The 19,715-nt window shown below is 42.3% G+C and overlaps 1 protein-coding gene across 1 annotated transcript in view; it reads right to left on the bottom strand.

Moving 5' to 3' along the window:
* The window catches only part of MGAM (maltase-glucoamylase), a 239,787-nt gene that overhangs the window by 105,516 nt on the left and 114,556 nt on the right, over window positions 1-19,715 (bottom strand). Inside the window, exons 3-4 of the mRNA XM_055284278.2 lie at window positions 17,406-17,477; window positions 16,888-16,940 (exon numbers count right to left, since the gene is read on the bottom strand). The gene's annotated coding sequence lies outside the window, so the exon portion shown is untranslated. The remainder of the gene's footprint in view (window positions 1-16,887; window positions 16,941-17,405; window positions 17,478-19,715) is intronic.

Raw genomic sequence — 19,715 nt, 5'->3', positions numbered from 1 at the left:
TTTGAGGACTTGGTCATAAATTCTTTGCCTATGCCAATGTCCAGAGAGATTTTCCTAGATTTTTCTTCTAGGAATTTTATAGTTTCAGGTCTTACATTTAAGCCTTTAATCCATCTTGAGTTAATTTCTGTACATGGTGAGAGATTTCATTCTTCTGCATATGACATTCCAGTTTTCCCAGTACCATTTATTGAACAGGGAGTCCTTTTGCCAGTGCATATTTTTGTCAATAATCAGTTGATTGTAGGTATGTGGCTATGTTTCTGAGTTCTCTATTCTTTTCAACTGATTTGTATGTCTATTTCTCTACCAGTACTGTACTGTTTGCGTTACTATAGTCTTTTAGAGTAATTTGAAGTCAGGTAATGTGATACCTCCAGCTTTATTCTTTTTGCTTAGGATTACTTGGGCTACTTACACTCTTTCAGGGTTCCATATGAATTTTAGGATTGTTTTTTCTAAACCTGTGAAGAATAATGTTGGTAATTTGATAACAATTGCACTGAATCTGTAGATTGCTTTGGGCAGTATGGTCATTTTGATGATACTGATTCCTCCAATCCTTGAACATGGGATGTTTTCCAATTTGTGTCATCTACAATTTCTTTCATCAGTGTTTTATAGTTGTCTGTAGAGATCCTTGACCTCCTTGGTCAAATGTATTACTAGGTATTGTATTGTATTTTATTTTATTTTATTGTAAATGGGATTGAGTTCTTGATTTGGTTCTCAGCCTGATTGTTATTGGTGTATGGAAATGCTACTAATTTTTTGTACATTAATTTTGTGTCCTGAAACTTTACTGAAGTCATTTATTAAATCTAGGAGTCTTTTGGAGGGTTTAGAGTTTTCTAGGTGTAAGATTATATCATCAGTGGACAGAGGTAATTTGACTTCCTCTTTTCCAATTTGGATGCCTGTTATTTTCTTCTATTGCCTGCTTGCTATAGCTAGGACTTCCAGTATTATGTTGAATATGAGTGGTGACAATGGGTATCCTTGTCTTCTCTCCATTTAGGGCGAATGCTTTCAATCATACTGAACTTTTCCCTGTTCGGTATGATTTTGGCTATGGGTTTTTCATAAATGGCTTTCATGGTTTTGAGGTATGGTCCTTCTACGACATGGTTGTTAAGGGTATTTTTTATGAAGGAATGCTGGATTTTATCAAATACTTTTTCTGCATCTATTGATATGATCATATGGGTTTTGTTTTTAATTCTGTTTGTGTGATGAATCACATTTATGGAATTGTGCATGTTGAACCATCCTTGCATATCTGTAATAAAACTCACTAATCGTGGTGTATTATCTTTTTCACGTGCTGTTGGATTCAGTTTGTTAGTATTTTGTCAAGAATTTTTGAATCTTTGTTAATAAGGGATATTGGTCTGTAGTTTTATTCTTTTGTTGTGTCTTTGTCTGGCTTTGGTATCAGGGTGATGTTGGCTTCTATATTAGTTTTTAAAAGTCATTTTCAAGTGAGTCACAGAAATCTCACACTACTCTGTTTCTCCCTTTCACAAAAGACACATGTGCTAAACATTTCATTAGTGTCTTATTTTTTTTTATTCTATCCCCAAGTTCTCCTCAGAACAGAGGGCGGTGCTAAATAGAGCATGAGAATCCCTGAGCTTGATTCTCAACCCTACCATTTTTTGCTGTGGTAGCTGAAACAATTTATGTAATACTCTTGAGTCTCAATTTTCTTATCTGTAAAATGAAACTACAATTTCTTTTGTTATTATCTATTGCCACCTTCTTATTGTGGAAATCAAATAAAAATATTCTAAGTCATAAAGCATAGGTCTCATTATTTACCAAAGAGAAGACAGATAGTGGGTCCTGGGTAAGAAACAGAATGCTCCTACAAAATATGTTAGTCCCACTTTCCCTGAGTGTGTCACCACACCCGACTTGGTGTTCTGGTGGAGCAGCTGAAGAACAATGCTGACTGCTGTCCTGGTTGGCTTGCTCTGGTATGACCTCCGTTAAGTGCTTTATGGCCCCATGTGTTGGATGACTCAGGCATGGCCTGGGACATAGGTGCAGAAAGCCGGGAAGAGGAGCCATAGCTGCAGTCTTGCCTATACAAGGCCTACTTTCTCCACCAACCCACCAACCCTTGCTTTCCCAGGCTGCCTTGTAAATCATACTCTCTTTACTCAAAAAGAACATCCCCTTTCTTCTCCTGTGAGGTCTTAATTCATGACTCCCTAAATTAGGAATTGTTTGATATTTCCTTGCAGTCTCATTCTCCACCCAATCAACATTTCTTCCCACATTCTCTTCAGTAGGAAGCAGCCTTCCTTAGTCATTTATCCAAGGACTGGTTGAATAAGAAGGATTTACTTCTCATACATTGATAAGAAACTGCTGTTAGTCAACGTAATGCCCTCTTACTATGCAAAAGGAAATGGAGCTGTGAAAGCAGCTCTACAACAAGGATTGCCCTATGTTTTCTAGAATAAATTACTCCAATTCTAGTCTTTCTTACCATGACTGTCTCCACTATCTCACATTCCAAAGAGCTTCATAAGAAATCCTATAAAATTAAACTTGCTCATTAAATTCCATAAAGATTAATAACCTCTCATACCTGATATAATTAAATTAACTAATAAAGCAAAGAGTGATCTTATGTTCACTGATAAGAAGAGTAGTTAGAATGTCTATCCAAGTGACCACGTCTCCTCTTTGGTAGACACTAATAGTTGTAGGATGTGAGATTGCTTTTTATAATAATATTTAATTTTTTTCCAAGTGTTTATTAACACACTATGTTAGACACTATGAAGAAACACCCACCGATTTCTGGTCAAACTATAAACACCCTACGCTCAATTAAGACTTGGCAAAAACTATTAAAATTTCTCATGCCCATTACCCAGCAATTGCATTTATAGAAATTCATCCTATAAATACACTTACACATTTGGGAATCAATGTACATACAAATAAAGCTTTTTCATCACAGTATTACATGTAATAGCAAAAGACTGAAGACAGTGTAAATATCCATAGGGACAGCACTCAGTAAATAAGTGAAGTAAAATATAATTCAATGTTACTTAAAATCATGACATGGCAGGTGTTTTTAATTTCACAAATTATTTGATACTCCTCTCTTCAAGAGGTAGGCTGAGTCCCCACCACCTCACCCTTTGAGGATGAGCTAGACTTAGTGACTCACTTTCAACAGATAGGATATGGAGAAGGGATGGCATCTAACTTCCAAGACTAGGCATTACAGCTTCCTCCTTGCTCTTTCTCTTGGATCATTTGCCAACATAACATTCAAGCAGGACTATGGAAATTTCTAGCAAAGAACTGAGGTCTTCTGCTAAGAGCCATCTGAGTGAGGTCCCTTGAAAGCAAGCCTCTATCCCCATTCAAGCCTTGACATGACTGCAGTCCTGGCTGACATCTTAGCTGGATTCATGAGAGACCCTAAATCAGCACCACTCGGCTAACCCACCCCCATATTTCTGACCTACGTAAATTGGGAGATAATAAATGTTTGTTGTTTTAAACTACAAAATTGTAAGGTAATTTGTTACCCTGCAATAGATAACTAATATGCATAGGTAAATATGACTTTTTAATAAAATATCATTAGCATTTTTTAAAAAACATGCTTGCTGTTTATCAATAGTGCTTTTGCTCCATATATTCAAATATGGTTACTTACTCTGCGGAACAATAATATCTATTTTCTAGCTATACAAGAGAAAGGTTTCCTTAAACCTTAAAAACAAACCTCCAGCATTACCTGATTGACCTTACTTCCTACATTATAGAACCCTTGATGGTGAGCTTCCTATCTCAATTAGAAATGCAATTGAAGAAAAACTAAGGTCAGGAAAAATGGCAAGAGGCAAATAAAAAAGGAAATAATTTAAATAGGGTTAAGTGCTTTTAAAAATGTTTTTCAAAAAACTGCTACTTGCCAATCTGTCCTTAATCTCTGACTATTTTTCATAGGACAAATATATAATTACGTAATTTTAATGCTAATGATAATAATGGTTAACAGTGATTGAGCAGATATCCTAAGAGGTTTCCATAATTTGTCACATGCCATTTTTATAACAACTGCAAGTTAATTATGGCTACGATCCTCACTTTCAGATGAAAAAATTAAGCTTCAGAAACATCAAATAACCTGCCTGATGTCATACAGCTGATAAGGAGCAAAGCCACAATTTGAACACCTGCGCTTTGGACTCCACAGCCATGGCTTTTAACCATTACTCTATATTCTATGCTATTATGCCCCACAGTGTACACAAGCTTGGGCTTTCTGTGAGATTATAGTTTTATCAAATAAAAACACATTAAGTTTATGGCCCACAGCAGTGTTTTAAATTATCTGGGAGACCTAGAAGAAGCCACTGATGTGCCTTATTTGCCATGTTCATTCATCATTATCTAAACTATATGTCTGGAAGAAAGAAATCTGCTTGCAGTTTATTTATTCATTCATGAATGATTTATTAAGTCCCTACAATGTGCCAAGCATTCTTTCAAAAACTGACTATACAACAATGAACAAAGCAAATAAAAATCCCTGCCCTCATGAGACTTACGTTCCCATGAGTAGAAAAAAGAGACAATAAACAAAATAAATAAATATACAGTAGGTTATACTGTATAAGTATATGGAGAAAAAGTGGGGGGTAAATGAGGAATGTTGGGGTAGGGATTGCAATTGTAATTAGGTTGGTCAGAAAAAAAATTACTGAAATGTAAGAATTATTACTATATATATAGGAACACTTACACTGTTGGGAGTGTAAATTAGTTCAACCATTGTGGAAGACAGTGTGGCAATTCCTTAAGGATCTAGAACTAGAAATACCATTTGACCCAGCAATCCCATTACTGGGTATATACCCAAAGGATTATAAATCATTCTACTGTAAAGACACATGCACACGTATGTTTACTACAGCACTATTTACAATAGCAAAGACTTGGCACCAACCCAAACGCCCATCAATGATAGACTGAATAAAGAAAATGTGGCACATATACACCATGGAATACCATGCAGTCATAAAAAAGGATGAGTTAATGTCCTTTGCGGGGACATGGATGAAACTGGAAGCCATCATTCTCAGCAAACTAACACAGGAACAGAAAACCAAACACTACATGTTCTCACTCATAAGTGGGAGGTGAACAATGAGAACACATGGACATGGGGAGGGGAACATCACACACCAGGGCCTGTCAGGGGATGGAGGGCTAGGGGAGGGAGAGAATTATGACAAATACCTAATGCATGTGGGGCTTAAAACCTAGATGATGGGTTGATAGGTGCAGCAAACCACCATGGCACACGTATACCCGTGTAACAAACCTGCACATTCTGCACATGTATCCCAGAACTTAAAGTAAAATTTAAAAAAAGAATTATTACTATATATACATTATGAAAAAGAAATAGAATTTTTTTCTTCTTGAATTATTTAGTATATGAATAATTGTCAACGCTCATTGTCCTGGTACCGTTATAGTTCTTTAGGCAAAGTAGACAAACCACATGGGGGCCCAAATTATTAAAATGGCTATCTAAATTAATTTGGAAAAACTGGATATTTGTCCTCTTTTCAGCATTATAGTCAGTGTTTGATGTGTATACGGAGGTCTAAGCCATTCTTTTAAAATCCTTTGCTAACACAGGACATGAGATCTAGTGGAAAAGAGGATTCGTTGTAGATAGACCAAGAACAACTTGCAAAGAGGACCCCAGCAAGCCATAGCTATTCATCAAAAATACTGGGCTATATTAGTAGGTTGGGCCATCCTTTCCCAGCTGCTTGGTGAATGGGAAGGGATAAGTAAACTAATGAATTGCTTTTTTCTTGCAAGTCTGGTCACACCCAAAGTGAGAGCTCTAAGAGTCAGCTCTGACCCTAGCCAGCTGTGTGACCTTGGAAAAACCACTTAACCCCTCTGGGTCTCAGTTTCCCCATCTGAACTGCAAAGGGATCATCTCTAGGAGACAGCTAACTCCTCCTTGAGCCCAGCAACAGGGTGTGCAAAGGCTTATATTTCTCATCACATTCCACAGCTGCCACCTGAACCAATTTTAAGTGGAAAATTTCCTCTTCTAGTTCCATTCCATGCTTATAGAACAATTTTTATAGTAATTTTATTAGCTCGTTAAAATGTATTTGTGAGGGAATGCCTGATAATAAAAAATAATCATTGGCATCTTGTGAAAGTGTGAGTGAAACAGCAACGAGCTGTCTTAAATTTAGCGTCCCACTTCATTTGGTCCCTGGTAGCACAGGGACCTACCAGCACAACAAACCAATGACCCCCTCCATCTCACCCCCTCTTTGCACACCTACAGACATACACTTACTGTCCCATGCCAGGGCCCAGACTATAGACAGTTTGGACATTGGGAAGTCCTCCTCGCCCAGCAAAGCCACTGATCAGATCCTGCATCAAGAGCCTAGTGGTATCCTTTTTCAGGGAGACCCATGGGGATTAGTCTCAATTTCTCTGTCTTTCCCCAAGAGTAACTCTCCCTTCCCACCTCTGTAATCAGTCAGAAAAGAAATGCCTGCATGTGTCTAGCTAGACTCTAGCAGCTAGTAAGGATCCAACTTTTTTTTAAGTTTTAAGTTTAGTTTAAGTATTTTATTTTAAGTTTTTATTTTAAGTTTAAGGGCCAACAACAATGTATCACCTTCTCCTCTTCCCACGAGCACTCCCATTCTACTCCGCACATGACTGCCAGGACAGATACCCTACCTTTCTCTTTATGACCTCCTTCCAGATTCCACAGGAAACCTCTCCTACTCCCCAATGCACACCAACTCATAAATGCATCCCAATATTTTACACACATCCTTAGACTATCCCCTCAAATTATTCTGTATTTGATCAACAGAGGCACCAAACCCATAAGCATAGTGATAGATTTCTCAATTTTCTGACTATAATTGGTTCTTCAATTACATTTTCTCAATCACAACTCCACATCCTTTCAGAGGGAAAATGCTCTAATCTCACTCCCAAATTCTAACTCCTTTTATTCATTTCTCTCACTTCATCTCCAGAATCTGAAAGAATTTCTGCCTGCTACCCCAACCTAAGTATTAAATAATTCATCACACCTCACACAGAAACACACACAAACACATAGGTTTCACTACAATCAGGCTTATAGATCCAGCCTTAGTTCAGAAGAATATACACACACTAAGAAAAAAAGATAAATGAGAATTTTGTTCCATGTGTATGCATGTGCATAATTTTTGATTTATTATTGGTGTTGTTTATCTTTGTGTTTAACAAATTAACAAGGGCTTTTTTTTTTTTGAGATGGAGTCTTGCTCTGTTGCCCAGGCTGGAGTGCAGTGGCGCGATCTCGGCTCACTGCAAGCTCTACCTCCCAGGTTCACGCCATTCTCCTGCCTTAGCCTCTCCGAGTAGCTGGGACTACAGGCACCCACCACCACACCCGGCTGATTTTTTGTATTTTTTTAGTAGAGATGGGGTTTCACCATGGTCTCGACCTCCTGACCTCGTGATCCCCCCACCTCGGCCTCCCAAAGTGCTGGGATTACAAGTGTGAGCCACTGCACCCGGCCAACAAGGGCATTTTGACTAAAAGAGATCAACTCAAATTCACACACACTTGTAGAAACACATCTGTAACTGTAAAAGAACCCAAGGTTCACAAACATACCTCATTACCTCTTGCAGCCGCTCCCTCTCTGTCTGAAGGATGGCTTAGCAATAAAAGCAGAGGAGCACAGTCCACCAAAGCAACCAAAGATCTGGTAACTATTTACTGACCTATCAAGAAAACGTTAATGGCTTTCAAATGCAAACGAATGGCCAGCTTTTATTTCCGGGATCAGAATTTTTAGTTAATTAGTAATTGTGGTCTTGCTCTAAGAAGGACATCCCTAAGACTTTTGGAAGGAAAAGCCAGTTCCCATGACCCACTCCATCCCCTCCAGGCACTGAATGTTTAATCAGTGGTGAGGACACCCTGTATGTCTGGTAAGAGGACACAGACACAATTTGGAGATGATAAAGAGCAAAAAATCAATGACCCCAAGATTCCAAAAGAGCCCTGGTCTCTTGCAGTGACTCCGAATCTCTCAGGAACTCATTGACGTTTAGCAGCACAATCTGATGATTGTGATGGAAGTAAGTTGTTTTAAAAATGTTTTAAAAATAGTTTTCTTCTTTCTTCTTTAAGGTGTCCTTAAGCTTGTTTGCAGTATGGAAATCTTTAACAGTCTGGTGACTCTTGAACTGCCTTTGCAGAACTATAAATAAGAGAAATCTAACATGACTGACTCCATCTTGCTTCTAACCTCCCAGGCTAAATTACGTTTTCTGGGGGATTTTTTTTTTTTTTTTGGTTGGCTTTTTTGGTTGGCTTTTTGCTTATTCTAGTACAAAGGCCAAGAAACCTATGAGAGGGATTTAGTTTATAGTTAAACTTGGAGTCAAGGGAAAATGATCCCCCTCCTTGCCTGGAGCTTAAAGCCACATTCATAAGGCAAGGTTGGAATTATGGTAGGGGCTTGGACTGTGCTAAAGAATAGGCATAAACAATGTCCTGCCATGGCTTAGTTTGTTTTTCTATAAGTTGCTTACTGCCCCAGTCACATAACCAGTGTCACAAAATTTATAACTTCCCCAACGACCAAAGATAACATCACTGTATTGGTCTGTTTTCACACTGCTATAAAGACATGCCTGAGACTGGATAATTTGTAAAGGAAAGAGGTTTCGTTGACTCACAGTTCCGCAAGGGTGGGGAGACCTCAGGAAACAAACATGGTGGAAGGGGAAGCAGGGACTTCTTAACATGGCGGCAGGCCAGAGAGAGTGAGCAAAAGCAGGAAAAACTGCTTCATAAAACCATCAGATCTCGCGAGAACTCACTCACTATCATGAGAACAGCATGGGGGAAACCACCCCCATGATCCAATCACCTCCCACCTGGTCCCTCCCATGACACGTGGGGATTATGGGGATTACAATTCAAGATGAGATTTGGGTTCCAACACAAAGCTTAACCATATCAATCACTATTGTGAAACCTAAATAACTGGTCTTTTAGATATTTGTTAGCATTTCAGTAAACCAAGAGACACCACCTAGTCTTGAGCACCCCCGCCCAATACACACACTCCTCCTGGGAACTGACTCAGCTGCACAAAGGCAGTTTTAGGTGCTCCTGTGATTTCATTCCCCGCCAATCAATTATACAAGTTCCCCAGCCCCATGCCCACCAAAGTACCCTTTACAAACCTTAGCTTTTGAATCCTGGGGGAGAGGGGATTAAGAAGTTTTTCTGCTCTCGTTTGGCCAGCCCTGTGATTATTCAACTATTTACTGCAATTCCTGCTGTTCTCATTGATCTTTTTGGAGGGCAGTGGGCAAGAAGAACTTATTGAGCTGAGACACGCTTATAAACTTCTCTTGGAATTAATTCTTAGGCCAGGTGCAGTGGCTCACACCTGTAATCCCAGCACTTTGGGAGGCTGAGGTGGACAGATCACCTGAGGCCAGGAGTTTAAGACCAGCCTGGCCAACATGGTGAAACCACGTCTCTACTATAAGTACAAAAACTAGCCGGGCATGGTGGTGCGTGCCTGTAATCCCAGGTACTCATGAGGCTGAGGCAAGAGAATCACTTGAACCCAGGAGGCGGAGGTTGCAGTGAGCTGAGATACAAAGAAAATCAATTACATTGAAATACAGTTACTCTAATATTTTTTAAATTATAGTTCGTGCCTCTTTAATGATATACTAACAATAAAGCAATATGTCTAATAGTGATTGCAATTTCAAAAACATGATAAGCGTAAACAATATTTTGAGATTGTTTTAAATATATAATGTGAAAGTAACTGTGACCTCTCTTGAAATCAAATTCATAGGTACTACTAACACCACTGTAGTTTGCAGCCTAACTCTAAATTTCAGTTAGAATTTAGCAAAGAAAAGATATGTAAATATGTTCCCCTTCCAAGTTCACAGGCTCTCAGAATTATATCTACAAACCCCAGGTTAAGAACTTTGCTCTATTACTAAGTGGACCTTCCTCCAAGTAGGGCAGAGTTCCCCACTCTGTGATACTCCAAGAGTTATCTGTGAACCTGTGGTTGTCAGCTTCCAGAGAAATAAGCACAGAAATTGAAGATAAGTGTTGAGAGGCTTGCATTACAATTGGACAGAATCATTTCATGTCATTGATCTTGATAATTAAAAAATGGAGCTTGTATCTGTACATGCTTTTTTTATTTTTCGAGTAATTTAGTTTTAATTTTACAAAAGCCACAGTCTGTGATATATTGGAAATTTTTAAAACAATTGCTGTTTTACCACACACAGTTTAAAAAGTCCTGCTCAGCTACTGCTATTTCTAGGCATTTGTCTTTATGGGCTAGTGAAAATTCAGAAAAATTTTGGGCCAAGAGACCTAAATTTATAAACCGTGTATATCATCTGGAAAATACAAACAAAAATCACTATCTCTTATCACAGTCATTTCACAGTAGACACAGACAGACAATCAAAATTGAATCAATTTATCTCTTTGAAAAGTTTACTTCCTTATCGTTACTTTTCTTATTTCACCAACCATCAGTGAACACCAACCACTGTGGGAACACTGACTTGCCGTGTTTCTTTGGCATCATGGAATCAAAGAATTTATAGCTAAAAGAGGAGAGAAAGGAAAACTGGCATGCGTGGAGGCTGGCCGAGTGCCAAGATCTTGGGTCTGAAGCAGTGGCTCATACCTGTAATCCTAGCACTTTGGGAGGCCAAGACGAGAAGATCACTTGAGCCCAGGAGTTCAAGGCCAGCCTGGGCAACATAAGGAGAAACTGTCTTTACAAAAACTAAAAAAATCAGCTGAGTGGCCGGGCACGGTGGCTCACGCTTGTAATCCTAGCACTTTGGGAGGCCAAGGCGGGTGGATCATGAGGTCAGGAGATCGAGACCACGGTGAAACCCCGTCTCTACTAAAAATACAAAAAAAATTAGCCGGGCGGGGTGGCGGGCGCCTGTAGTCCCAGCTACTCAGAGAGGCTGAGGCAGGAGAATGGCGTGAACCCCGGGAGGCGGAGCTTGCAGTGAGCCGAGATTGCGCCACTGCACTCCAGCCTGGGCGACAGAGCGAGACTCCGTCTCAAAAAAAAAAAAAAAAAAATCAGCTGAGTGTGGTGGTCCACACCTGTAGTCCCAGCTACTTGGGAAGCTGAAGTGGGAGTATCACCTGAGCCTGGGGGTCAAGGCTGCAGTGAGCTGTGATCATGCCACTGCAGTCCAGCTTGGGTAACAGAGTGAGAGCCTGCCTCAATAAAAATAAATAAATAAAAACAAGACCTTCGCCTACATGATCTCACTGAAGTCCACAATGGCCCCAAGGCAGCAAATGTCTAAACTGCCACCCACATGCACATCCACCAAGCTCCTAAGACATGTGACTTGAGTTGTTTGGTATTGTCCTTAAAGAACTTTAAAAATCACTGAGCATAGCCTCCTTATTTTACAGAAGAAGAAATTGAGACCCAGGAATAGGAGGCTTGTGTGGGTGGTGACTCAGAGTTCCAGATCCGAACAGGGCAGGCCTGAATTGCAAAGCCCAGGTCTGCTTACTAACTGGGGGAGCTTAAGCAACCAAGTCTCGGATTCTTTAACTTAAATGAAGACTAAAATACTACCTATCCAATAAATTTATAAACTAGACAAAATAATGTGAGTAAAAGACTTGATGTTACTTAGTAAATACTCAGTAAATGTCAGTTACAATTAATATGATTAGTATGCATCTGCCACAGTTGCGGCAAGAGCTCAGACCCTGAATCCCCAATCCAAGGCCCATTCAAATATGCCAATCTCTCATTCGACCCCAAATCAGAATTCTGAACACAGCAGGCAGTCATTCATGTTTACAAAGGAAAAATTATTGAACACCTACCCTGCGCAACATCTATGATGTTGCCTGACTGTAGCAGTTTAAAGGCTTAGCTCCAAGTCCCTGGATTTAAAAACATGGTTCAGGCCAGACCAAGGTATAATCATTGTGGTGCTGGAGTGGCTTGCTGTCTGGTGACATGGCCTTATCTGGGCTTGGAGATATTAGAAAAGCATGACTACTTGGGAGCCATGGAAACTATGCAAACGTGAGGATTGGAATGTGATTAAAATATCTCCTTTTCTCGGCCAGGTGCGGTGGCTCACGCCTGTAATCCCAACACTTTGGGAGGCCGAGGTGGGCAGATCACGAGGTCAGGAGTTCGAGATCAGCCTGACCAACATGGTGAAACCCCGTCTCTACTAAAAATACAAAAATTAGCTGGGCATGGTAGCGCGTGCCTATAATCCCAGCTACTCAGGACACTGAAGCAGGAGAATTGCTTGAACCCGGGAGGCGGAGGGTGCAGTGAGCCGAGATTGTGCCATTGCACTCCAGCCTGGGCGACAGAGTGAGATTCTGTCTTGAAAAAAAAAAAAAATTCCTTTTCTCCATCCCCAGCCGCCACCCTTACCCTAACCATTGTGACCCCACCTCTGGATCAAGCATTAGCCCTGGGGCTGCCTCCTCACTTCCAGCCACAGACAGTATAGCAATAACCACTTCCTCCACACAATTCCATCAATATACAGTCATTACATGTGTACTACAAACAAGGCACTATGATAATAACAATAACAACATCTGCGGAGTGTGTACTGTGGCCTATGTTCTATGCTAAATGATTTCCATGCATTATTTAACTTCTTCCTGGTAACCACACTATGCAGTCAGTACTGTTATTATCCCAGTTTTACAGATGAGAAACCTGAGGCAAAAAGGCCACTTGCCCCAGGTTATGTAACTAATAAGAGGCAAACCCAGAATGCAAAGCCAGGCAGTCTGGTCAAGCCTGCACTGAAACATAGATGAGCGTGATTCCTCCATGACCTCATAGCAGAGAGAAGTCAAATAGCTACGATGCTAAAGAGAAGATAGCACCAACAAATGCTACTGGACAGAGAATACACATGCTGGAAGGGACAGGAAAGAAATCAAAGCCATAGCTAGGTGGAAATGGGAAGGGAAGGAGAAAAGGAAAGATATTTTGGGCGAAGGGAGCAGCATTAGCCAGACCCACAGATAAGAAATAACAGAATCTGTTTTAGAAACTGCAGTAAAAAGACACAGAGAAGACAGTTGTGAGACAATCAGGGACACTTCTGGGAAAGTACACTGGAGCCACAATGCAGAGATTCTAGCATCTCATTTCAGCAAGAAGATTTTGCAAGCAATAGGGAACCATTGCAGGTAAGAAACTGCCCAGGGCTGTCATAAGCACGAGATAGATTTCTACATAGATTCAAAACACTGGATTATCTGCTTCTTTCAGTTTTTAGTCCAGAAGAATATTACTTCTCCCCACACCTCCACACAGACCAAGTATCCATAGGGGACTCTGGAAGCTGCACGGGTGCATGTTCTTTGGAGTGAAGTTGCGTAGATATGAGGAAGAAATGAAATAATGCATGTGAATCATTTGGCATGATACATAGGCCATAGTAAGCATTCTATGTGTGTTGTAATTGCCGTTCTGACATTTCCCCTTTCCCAAGCCACTGGAGTAATAGTGCATTCAAGAATATATTGCTCTGTTTTATAGGTGTGCATTCCCCAAAATGCTCAGAGGAGTGCTAGCCACTCCTTAAGACGCTGCCCACAGAGCTTCCTCAAACTCTCTGTCAAAGCCAGACCCACATGAAGAGTCCATTCTGAATGCAGAGCCCAGAAGGGACAGATGAGGCCCAGTGTGCATCCTTCCTCCTCCTACATGGAACATGACTTCATGTGTTGTCCCTTCCTGGAATAAAATCCTTGTAGAAAATAATAATTTTATCTGTGTGGATTTTACCAGTAATTAACTGTGGGTGGATTAGGGGTCCCTAAAATATCCCTTTAGTATGAAATTGTCAAATATAGTATTTCATTCAAGATAAATCATTTCTTGGAGAGTATTTTCATGTTAAATTTTCAGATGATTTCTGTTAGGTAACATGGGGTACCTTAAAATGGCACCGTACCTTAAGATGGGGCCTATTCCGGGTTCTTCTCCCCTCCTTGACCGGGCACTGTCTGAACCCGCCAAAGGAGGGCCAATCAGAAAGAAGCATCTCCCACCTTCCCTTGGGCCCGCCCCTAGCCCAATCCACGTAGGCCCAAGGGATATAAAACCCAGCACACCAGCAGCCCTCTCTCTCTTCTCTTCCTTCCCCTTGCGTGGTGCCGCTCGATACCTCCAATAAAGATCTCTTGACCGCGACCGGTGTAGTTTGGTCTCCACCCGGCCCCTTTCATTGGTGCCGTGACTCAGATCGGGACTCCCCACCCCCCTCGGTGGGACCCCGATCCCTTTCGGGCTCAGTCCAGACCCCGGCTGGTCTTCGCTCATTTTCCTGTTCGCTAACCTCTATGCCCAACACCGGCCTCATCTCGGTAAGTCTCTCCTTCCGGTGTCCGACACCAGTCGACCGGCTCCCGCCTCGGCCGCCCACACGGCTGCCGTAAATCCTATTTTAGACTCGGCCTCCAGGGAGCAGGGTTCCCTCCTTTTCCTCCTCACTCGCCAGGCCTAGGCCCCTTCCACTTTCTCGCTCCAAAAATCCTGGTACAAGGTGGCCCACGGCCCTCAGCCTCCTAGAGGCCCTCAGTCCTTTCGTTTCAGTGACGACCGACTCGAAGGGTCTGACTCACAGCATGGTCATCGGCTGGTAGGGGACACCCTGCCCAGCCCTTTGCCATATATTTCCATAAACCCCCTCTTCTCATAATGGGAGCCTCTGCATCCCTGCCGGCCGACTCTCCCTTACAATGCCTTTTAAATAACTTATCAGCCCTTGGTTTGGCTGCTGATCTCAAACATACACACCTCATTAAATTGTGTACTCAAAACTGGCCCACCTACCCCCTAGACAACCAAAACAGATGGCCCACTTATGGGTCCTGTGATCCCAACCTTCTCCGGGATCTCTACAACTATTGTGAGCAAACAGGAAAATGAGCAGAGATCTCCTACGTTCATGGCTTCTTTCTTCTACGGGACAAACCCAACCTCTGCCTCCCTTGCAAGCTGCAACACCTTATCGCTGCTCTCAAGCTACCAACCTCTCCTTCCACTCCGGACTTTGATCCGGCCGACGAACCACCCCCCATACCAGCACCCTCCACCTCATCTTCCGGTCGCCGCTCAACCAGTTGAAACCAGCTACCAACCCGGACCACACGAAGAACCAAACTGCTTACGCCCCGCTCTCATGCATCTCCTAAGTCCTCTTCTCTGGCTTTCCGCCTCTCACATCTTTACACTTTCCTCCACCGGCGGGCCCTCTTCCCAGCCCTATTATCTCTTCACAGTTAAAGAGTCATAAACATTCACAGGAGGACACACACCAACTACATCAGCCCCACGGTGGATCTTCCCCTTCCCAGGCTCACTATGATAGAAAATGGCTGGGACCCTCTCTTCTACATGTTCCACTTCGCTGTCTGGCTCCCACATCAACAAACACACCCCCTTCCTATATTATACCACTAAAAACAACGCCTCCTCCCGAGCCATACATATCGACAACCCCGCCGGCCCGGTCTGGAGCCAGTCAGTTACAGGAGGCATATATCCCAGCAATGCCTGGGCATATCCAACTCAAACCATAACTATTTCCCGTTCCCTCAAAACTCAGTCCATCTCTAACCAAACCTTTAACCAGCTTCTCCTCAGAAACTACCAGCTCCTAGCGACTTGTGAAGACACGGCAGACTCCAGAGACAGTCTCACACCCTGCTGACCTCTTAAACGGCCAATGACTGGCAACAGAGACCCAGGATTGGGGTGGGAGAGGGGGTAGGCCTGCCCTCGCACCCTAAATTAACTACCATCTTCTTTTCTCTTCGGGCAGACCAAATTCTACCCCTAGTACCCCAGATGGCTACAGCAAGCCGATTCTATCAATTCTTAAACACCCTTCGCTCAGACAGCTGGCTCATCACCAACCCATCCCTGCCCCTCAACTGGCTCACGGCACTGGAGGATCTATACCTACAAGGACTTCACGTCTAATGAAGTCTTCATGTATAGCGCCCTATTGCTTGGCCTCATACTGTACCCCAAGCACAACCCTGACAGTTCTCCCTGTGCCCCCTCCCCACAGCGCCCCCACTCAGCAGGAAGCAGCCAGATGAACCACGACGCCCATTTTCCCCCATTTAAGAAAACAAAAAGGGAGGAATGTTAGGTAACATGGGGTACCTTAAAATGGCACCGTACCTTAAGATGGGGCTGGTTCCAGGTTCTTCTCCCCTCCTTGACCGGGCACTGTCTGAACCCGCCAAAGGAAGGCCAACCAGAAAGAAGCATCTCCCGCCTTCCCTTGGGCCCACCCCTAGCCCAATCCACGTAGGCCCAAGGGATATAAAACCCAGCACACCAGCAGCCCTCTTTCTCTTCTCTTCCTTCTCCTTGCATGGTGCCGCTCAATACCTCCAATAAAGATCTCTTGACCGTGACCGGTGTAGTTTGATCTCCGCCTGGCCCCTTTCAATTTCAACTGAAAATTTGGGGAATTTTCCATAAAAATTGAGGAATTTTGGAAAATTTGGAGAATGCACTTTAGGGATTTTCAGCCCTCATACAGCAGCAGGAGGATCACTTGAGCACAGGAGTTTGAGGCTGCAGGGAGCTATGGTAGCACCACTGCACTCCATCCTGGGCAATACAGCAAGACCCTGTCTCTAATAATCGAAAAAAAAAAAAAAAGAAGGAAGAACATGGAGTTTCAAATCAAACTAGCCTGGGCTTAAATATGAGGTCCTCTACTTACTTTCTGCAGAACTTGGACAATCATTTCAATTTTCTGAAGCTCAGTTGCCTTATCTGGAAATCAGGGATGATCATGAGTACTTCATGACGTTACTTTGAGCCTAAGCTGACATAAGTACCTGACATCCAGTGTCAGTTTCCCAACCCCTCCTCAGCCAGTCCTTTCTGAAAATGAAATAATATCCAACAGGCAGTATCATTAGCTTAAATTCTGTTAAGAACTACTCCTCCAGTTCCTCAACCCTTACGAATAGCCAAAGTCAACAGTCAACACATCCCACACTGAACTGATTCCACAGGCCAATGGAGAAAAACCACTACTACAAGATTCTCTTTCTCTCTCTCTCTCTGTCTCTCTCTCTCCCCCTCTTCCTCTCCCTCTTTCTCTCTCCCTCTCGCTCTCTGTCTCTCACATACTCACACACACACACACACACACTCACAAGCACATGGCATCTACACCCCCTACCTATCAAAATGATTTCTCAGTCTTCATAGCCTACAAACGTTAATTTTTACCTCTGTTTTTATTGCAGCCAAGTTGTTTTCCTTCTTTTGTCCCATATAAAAGACCTTAACATCTCATGCCACCTGCAAAGGGCAAAAAGGAGTTAGTTGGAGTGGGAGTAATTTCTCTGCCCAGAAATGTTCAGAGGAAGGTGAGAGCAGAAACAATGTACACAGGACATTACAGCATTTCCTTGTCTTGTGAAATGTCTATTATTTAGCAGCTTTACACTGTCTTCTACTCCTTTCCTCTTCACCACCACAGACAAGAACACATGCACACATAAGTATGAGTACGGAGAGAATTTTAGGAATAACACATCACCTAGTATTCACATAAAACTTTACATTTGGCTGTGCACGGTGGCTCATGCCTGTAATCCCAGCACTTTGGGAGGCTGAAGCAGGTGGATCACCTGAGGTCAGGAGTTCAAGACCAGCCTGGCCAACATGATGAAACCCCGTCTCTATTAAAGATATAAAAATTAGCTGGGCATGGTGGTGGGCGCCTGTAATCTCAGCTACTCGGGAGGCTGAGGCAGGAGAATCGCTTGAACATGGGAAACAGAGACTGCAGTGAGCCCAGATCGTGCCACTGCACTCCAGCCTGGGTGACAGAGTGAGACTCTGCCTCAAAACAAAACAAAAAAAAACAACAACTTTGCATTGTGTGACACTTTGCAGTTTTCAGAGTACCTTTTAAATTTTTTTTTTGTTTTTTTTTAAGACAGAGTCTTGCCTTGCTCTGTCGCACAGGCTAAAGTGCTGAAGTGCAGTGGCACAATCTTGGCTCACTGCAACCTCCTCCTCCTGGGTTCAACCAATTCTTCCACCTCAGCCTCCTGAGTAGCTGGGATTACAGGTATGCACCACCACGCCTGGCTAATCTTTGTATTTTTAGTAGCTATGGTGTTTCACAATGTTGGCCAGGCTGGTCTTGAAGTCCCGACCTCAGGTGATCCACCCACCTTGGCCTCCCAAAGTGCTGAAATTAAAGGCATGAGCCACCACGCCCAGTCTCAGAGTACTTTAATCTGTACTATTTCATTGATCACAACAATCCTTTAAGATAAGGCAGATGTTTTTAATGCCCATGTATAAATGAGGAAACAGCAACTAAGAGAAATGAGTTGCTAAAGGTCACTCATATAGTGGTGGGGTTAAACTCATACTAATTTAATTTCAATCCAGGAATCCAATGTTCATAGAGTTTGAAAGCAGTAAATACAGAAAAGGGCTTTTTCAAACTAAATGTTTGTTCATTCATTCAACAAATTCAAAGTGGATTTGCCACCAAGTCTCCCAAACGGGAATCCCTCAAATCCTATCAGTTGTCAAATTCTACCATCCTCACCTCAGAGATGGCTATTTCTCTTTAAGCTCAAATCTTGTTCTAGAAACCCCCATTATTTCCTCCATGCCCCCCTCCCCTGTGCCTCGCTGACACCCGCATGGTCCACTTCTGTGTGGGAAGCTCAACATTACCCTAACACTCTGATCTCAGCTGAGTGAACCAGCTGGACAGATGATCCGACCTCGTCCAGATGGATTCGCCCTCCCAAAAATTTGGATTTGAGACACAGTGCCTGAATCATACTGCACTGAGTGAGCACTATGTCTGTGGGATTACGGCATGTTATTAAGACACAGAAATTAGTTTTACTGAAAATGCTTGTTTATCCAAAAGAGAATGGGATACACATGTAGAGAGTAGCAGAAAGAAAACATTCAAACCCAAAGAAGGAAGGGCAGAGAGATTAACTGCCAGTATTCATTTCTGTGAAGGCCAAGGTACAACTTAATTTCATGTAATTCTATTTCTTCACCAAAACTCTACCTTTACTATTCCTATGACTACCACCACCACTACCAGCACCACCACCATCCTAACTTGCAGTTTCTGTGAGTTTCTGTGCCATGTGACAAAATGGTCCCTGCTAGCCCTGCTATGACAGGCTTGGGTTGTCTCCATTGTCTGGTATAAATAAATATCTCCACCAAAAATGTCTAATCATAGTCTACCCTATGAGCAAAAAGTTATCCTCCTGTTATCTGCATTTTTCTGGCTTTTACCACCACCTGCAAGTGTAGGACCTCCAAATCTCCACAAAGTCCCTCCTAATTGTTTGGCATCCCTATTGAGTGCTATTTTTTAGATGAGGGTACATGTACCCTAGGAGGTATGTGGTGGCATATTGAGAGGTTCATAATGCATTTTCTTGGAAATTCCATTTTAGTTCAAGATTATTGGAAAAGAATAAGTAATTTCAATCAATATTTTGAATTGCTAAAATTGTGGCAGTATAATAGCAGGCAAATGTA

This window comes from Symphalangus syndactylus, chromosome 6 (genome assembly GCF_028878055.3).
Source record: "Symphalangus syndactylus isolate Jambi chromosome 6, NHGRI_mSymSyn1-v2.1_pri, whole genome shotgun sequence".
NCBI lineage: Eukaryota > Metazoa > Chordata > Mammalia > Primates > Hylobatidae > Symphalangus > Symphalangus syndactylus.
Note: the sequence above shows the minus strand (reverse complement) of the source record. Positions and strands in the feature narration are given on the sequence as shown.